The sequence below is a fragment of the Sturnus vulgaris genome, chromosome 16 (genome assembly GCF_052056855.1).
Source record: "Sturnus vulgaris isolate bStuVul1 chromosome 16, bStuVul1.hap1, whole genome shotgun sequence".
Lineage (NCBI taxonomy): Eukaryota > Metazoa > Chordata > Aves > Passeriformes > Sturnidae > Sturnus > Sturnus vulgaris.
Window position 1 is genome coordinate 3,348,501 of NC_142258.1, and position 6,069 is coordinate 3,354,569.

Below are 6,069 nucleotides of genomic sequence, written 5' to 3' on the forward strand. Positions count from 1 at the left end.
CACTTTTGGGGTTACAGCCCTGTTCTCCTGGGTTTGGGGATGCTGTTCTGTGGGCTCAGCTAAAGAAGGAGCTTCTCTGTGTTTAGGAAATGCTTCTCCTTGGATCTCTGTGCATCCGAGTGCTGAGCTGTGCTGGTGTGGGACAGAACATTCAGTGCTGGGTCGGGTGAGGATTGGAGCTGCCTGGTGTAGTGGAAGGTTCCCTGCCACGGCAGCAGGGTTGGAATGAGATGAGCTTTGAGGTCCCTTCCAACCTGAACTGTTCTGGGATTCTGTAACCATTATCCCTGGGTCAGTGACTCACTGTGACTTGAGGAAGGTCCATTTCTCTGAGCCACCACCCACACCTCACTGACAGCTCCAGCCCCTGGGCAGCAGACAGGACCTGCACCACTCAAGCCATGGGCTGGTGAAATGTGAACTGGGATGGCCAAAATCCCATAATGGCACCATGACTGCATGGATTTAGCTGAGCTGGGCTGGTGAGGCTGAAGGAAGGGGAAGTGGGATGGTGGGAGGGGGCAGGAGAGGCTGTTCATGGTGAAGGAAACCATTTACCTGCCTTGGCAGCAGCACTTCTGCTCTGGCTGCCACCTCTGATCCCTGGATCCTGGAGCTCTGCAGTGGTGACTGAAAGGGCATTGCCACCCACACTGAAGGGTTGGAGGGGAGTGGGATGGGTGTGCTGGGGCCACATAGTCCCTGGGCTCATCTGTGTGATCAATGCTCATGAAAATTGATCACCAGCACCCTGGTGAGCTGTCTCTGTGCTGCTGTTCCCAGGGATAGTGGCACACAGGGAAGCCAGGCTTCAGCACTTTAAGAAAATCCACAAAATAAACACACAAGAGGAGCAGCTTGGTGGAAAATGGTGCAGCTCATGTGCTTAAGTGAACTTCAACTCAGGTAGGTGAAATAGAGAAGAGCCTCAGAACTGGGGTGTGATCAGTTTTTAAAAGGTGAGTGAATCTGTGCAGGACTTGTGGTGGGACTGGAGGAGATCTGCCTGCAGTGATCCAAGGTTTTATCCCAGAGGGGGTCATGGGCTCTCCTCTCTTGTTTTTCTGTTCTGGCAGGTCTGCTCACCCAGGCACGGAGTGGAGACCCTCCTTTCCTCCCTCCTCTGCTTAAGTTATGGATTTTATTGTTCCAATACCATTTATCTAAATGTGCTTTGAGGGGAGGGAGGAAGGAGATAAGGAGGGAGGAGGCCGAGAAAAAAATGTGCTTTTGGACTCTGCTAAGCCTCCATCATCTTATTGCTGGGACTTGCTGTGGGGTTTTGGAATTCATGATCCCAGGGGAGGACTTGGGGGAAGTGGCTGGAAGAGCTGTGGTCAGTATGAAACACTGGTGGGAGGAAAGCCAGGGATAGGCTGTGCAGAGCATCCCTCTCCCCCTTTGGTACTGAACTCATGTCCTCTGCCAGTTTATCTCTTGGCAAGGAGGGACCTGACTCAGTTTCCAGGAAGGAGAACTGGAGTGGGGGTGTGGGAATGCTGAGGGTGCAGAGCTCAGCTTGGCACAGGGAGAGATTTTCTGCTTGGATGTCTCGGATGTTTCTGGGTTTGCCCTCACCTGCACAGCCATGAGGGGGGCACAGGGAGTAGTGATGCCAGGAAAAGGGGGCAAAAGGCCCTGGTTCTTCCACCTGCTGGGACATTCTCTGGGAGGTCTCCAGGAATGGGATGGCAGGAGGAGAGGTCCTCTGGGTCTGTGCTCCAGGTGCAGCTTCACCCTCAGGTGAGTTTGGGAGCAGTTTGTGCATCCCTGGTACCAACATGGAGGCAGGGGAGAAGGGACTATGGAGCAGAGAGGCCAGACTGCTTCAACTCCCCCAGGCTGAAGGATGTCTGTGGCCACAGGATGCAGCTGACAATTTCCAAGGTGCTAATTTTGGGTTTGGTACTTCCCAGCCCCAGAGCTGGCCTCTCCCAAGGGCTGGTAGATGAGGCAGAGGTGGAGGATACCTGCACTGCGCAAGGGAGAACTGGTGTGAAAGTGAGGTTCTGACCATGGGGAGAGGTGGAAAGTCTTGGGGAGGACCAGGAGAGGAGGAATGATGGTGCCAGGGCATGGATGAGCTGGAGCCATGGTTCAGTCCCTGTGATCCAGCCCTTCCTGTGCTTTTTGGTTGCCATCAGAGTGGGCTCCAGGCTCCAATTCCCATTTCACTCTGCTTCAATTTGGTTTTTAGTGTGGTGGTGAAGGTTTGCACGGAGAGAGAGAGCCATGGTGAGTGGAGAAGAGAAGGAAAAGGATGAGCTTTCTTTTTCCTAGAAAACAAATGGATGGAGCAGTATTTCTGAGCAAACAAGTCTCTCCTCCCTGTCTCCTGGAAGCTGCATTATCAGAGCACCATCACTATCCTCTCTTCTGCTTCCCTCCCAATGAACAGGAATTAAAAATACAACTAATAAAACCCTTTTACTTTCTCCAGCAGGAGGAAAAAAAAAAAAAAAAAAGCAAAGCAGCCTTGAAAATGCTAAAGGACATAAAGGGCATTCATGAAAGGGTTGGATGGTGGTTATTGCAGCAGGGGGAAAAACATTATTTCACTGTGCAGATAAAAGGAAGTGGAAAAGCAGCATATTTATAGCTGGGGAGCCTGGATTCCTTGTTAAGCTGCTATTATCAAATTAATGTCAAAATGCATCAAACAGGCACGAGTGTTCTGGGCCCCTTATGCAAAGTGCTTGCAAATTGGTTACAAATACATTTGTTTACAGGGGACGAGGCAGGAGCGAGCTAATTAGTCATTGTAGCAGGGCTGTTTTGTGTCTTTTTTTTTTTTTTTACATTTTTTTGGCAATTACACAAACAAGCTGTTTTGAAGTATAAATACATGCTGCATTACAGCCCCTTTAAAGGGGAATCAAATGGGAATCGTGGGATGCAGAGGGCTTGGTGTGAGTGGTGTGGAGCATCGTGGTGGAGCATGGCTCTCTCCTGCCTGGATGCAGCAGGAATTCCACACTGAGCACTCAGCTCTGGGATGGGGTGTGGAAGCCAATTCCTGGGCAGCAGGAGGATGGGGTGTGGGTGGAAAGGGAACAACTTGGTTTGGGGTCCTCCAGGGGGGCTGCAGCCCCTCACACCGGGCACGGTGCTGCTTTCATACAGGACCTGTTAAGGTTTCAGCTTCCCACCTCTACCATGGGGATTCCCTTTGGGATGTTTTGGGGTGGTTTTGGTGTCAGCAGCAGCTGCCAGCTCAGGGTGTGAAGCACCTTGTGCCCAGCTGGTGGGCACTGATGTGATTTTGGGGGATGTTGAGAGCATCCCAGGGATGCTGAAGGAAGGAATCTGGTGTGAGGTCTCCCAGGTGAATGTGTCCTCAAGGCTTCTTTAACAAAACCACAGGCTGTGCCTCCCAAACCCATTAATGAGGAAGGGAAGCAGGAGAGCTTATCTGATCCTCAGTGTGGGAATGGTTGGGGAATTTGGTTGGGGGGCAGATGGAAACTTCCTGCTGCCCTGCATCTTAATACATCCCATTCTGGGAGTAAATCACACCTCTGCCACTCAGGAAAGCTGCTAATTGAATCTGCTCTGGTGGGAGAGGATAAAGCCAAGAGGCATTTACCACCATTATTTTTAATTTACTAAGAAAGGAAAAAGAGAGAGGAAGGAACAAGTTGTGCCCCTCTCATGATGGAGGCTCTGACAGAAGGTGTAAAAACCCCATGGCTGCTTCTCCATTTGGATTTGTTTGTGGTAAATCTGCCCTTCAGGCTGAAATAACCCTTCTGAGCAGGTCCTGCACTCCCAGAGGTGCTGGGAACATTGAGTTTAATGCCATCATAAAACCTTGTTATGGGTGGGAACAGATCAGGAGAAAATCTCAGAGGACCAAGAGCAGTGGAGAGGGCAGGGCTTTCCCCAGCCTCCTGCAGGAGCTCTGATGTTTGCACCATTTTATCCTTTTTAAACTCAGGATAACATTTCTCTGCACCTTGGACCTGCTTTTCAGTGCTACCTTCGAAGTCCAAACCTCTCATTACCAATTTTTGCCTTGTTGGCTTTGGGATGACCCACTCCATTGGGATCAGGGGCAATGATTTTGAGGAATGTTCCCATTTCCAGCATAATCCTACCCCTGCCCTACAAGCACAGCTCAGCTGGCCAGCAAATGTGTGAGCAGCTCATTGTGATCAGGCTCTGACTCGGCCCAGTTGTTCCAATCAGGATGTGTCTCCATCTATAGCAGGGCTCTGGTGTCACTGTCACCTCCTGTGATTGCTGTGACCGTGCCATGGGATCCTGCCCTGCTTTGAGCACTCTGTTTCACATCTGCTTTTCTTATGCAGGGGTGTCCCAGCATCTCCTTGCTCTGATAGTTGGGAGCAGACCTGGAATTTCCACACTCTGTAAGTCACTCTGGTCACCCTCTCCCTCGGGGAAGGCTGTGGAGCCCGATGGATTTGGTGGAATGGGATGATGGGGAACAGACCTGTGCTTGATTTCCTTCTCCACTGTTAATTAACATAATGAGGGTGCAGCCTTTCTTGGAGCTGTGTGTGGCAGTGACTTCCAGGCTGCCTGGAGAACCCCTCAGTTTCCAAAGTACCCAAGGATCTTCCTTGGTGTTTTCCTTGGTTCCTCAACGTCCTCCTCTCCCATGGGAGTTCAGTTCATGCCTTCAGTTCTGTTTGCTGTATTCCCCAGAGAACGGGATGTTCCCATAGGATTGAGATGTCCAAGGTTTCTTAAACACTTACAACAAAGAGGAAAACACTCCAGCTGTCCTGCCCCTGTGCTTGTTGAGCTAAAGGGAGAGGATGAAGATGTTTCCTGGAGGCTGAGGGACAGGAATTGGTCTTGGCCGTGGAGGTGATGATCCCCCTGAGTGTGGGAGTGAGTTGTGGGGTGCAGAGCTCAGCAGGGAACGTGGTGCCTGATAAGGCTGGGGTGGTTCAGGGTAACCTGGCATCCTCTTCCTCTCCCTGGCAGCACGAGGGCTGAGCTGGGCTGGGGAGGGATGTGGCCCCTCCTGATAAGAGCTCTGGTTCCTGCTGCTGCAGATTTACAGCCTGGGAGTGGGCAGTGGGTGCTGTGCTTTCTGTGGGGTGATTTATCACAGCTCAGGGCTGCTTCCCTCTCTGGCCAGGGCCCGGTGCCTGCACGGGGAGTCACAGCTCAGTGACTCAGGCAGGGTGAGGCAAAGGCTCAGCCGAGGTCACTGCACGGTGGGACACAGGTGGGAGCAGGTCTCTGTCACCTGTGGCCTGGAGAATGTCCCCGTCCCAGCATGGGGAGGGAGCAGGGATCCTTCCAGCCTTTCAATCCCCAATGCCTCATGCTGGAGCCCACCTAACTCACAAGTGACCCACGTGGGAGACCCAGGACCACCACCAGCCCCACGGAGCAATGCCTGCCCTGCCCAGTTGTTTTCCTTGTGTCCCTTTGATACAGACAATGCCAGGAGGGATGAGCTGCAGTGGGCAAGGAGGGGGAGGATGATGAGGAAGGAAAGGTCAGATGCCATCACTGCACTCCCACGTCCCAGCTCCTGCCTGGGTGAGCTTCCCAGCCCCTCTGGTTTGTTTTAGAGGCAGCATGGGGGCCCCAGATCCCTGCAAACCCTCCACGCTCTGGGTTTTATTGGCATGTGGAAATAGTTTTGTCTGGTTTCAGATCTGGCTGATCACTGACTTTCCTGCTGCCCTCCCCCCAGCAAGGGCTGACAGCCACGGGCGACCCAACCGCACTCATCTTCCTCCCTCTTTCTTCTTTCTCCCCACATTGTTCTCCAAAATCCCAGCTGCTGCTTTTCCCTCCTCCCTTTCCTATCCTCTCACATCAGCTGGAATGGATCTATCTGTGTTTTGTGTTTTGCATTAAAGCTCTTTTTTGTTGTCTGTACTTCTGCCCCCATCCTGGGGCTGTTGGGGTGCCCCATCCTCTCCTTGGGGCTGTGCAGGGACAGGAGCTCTGGGCACCCTGGCTTGTCACTCCCGGGCTGGCAGTGGCACAGGGGGAAGCCTTGGCAGGGATGAGGGCACCAAAATCTCCAGACTCCTCATTTTGCTTCTCTGACAGAGAAACTCTGCAGATCCTGGGGCCAGA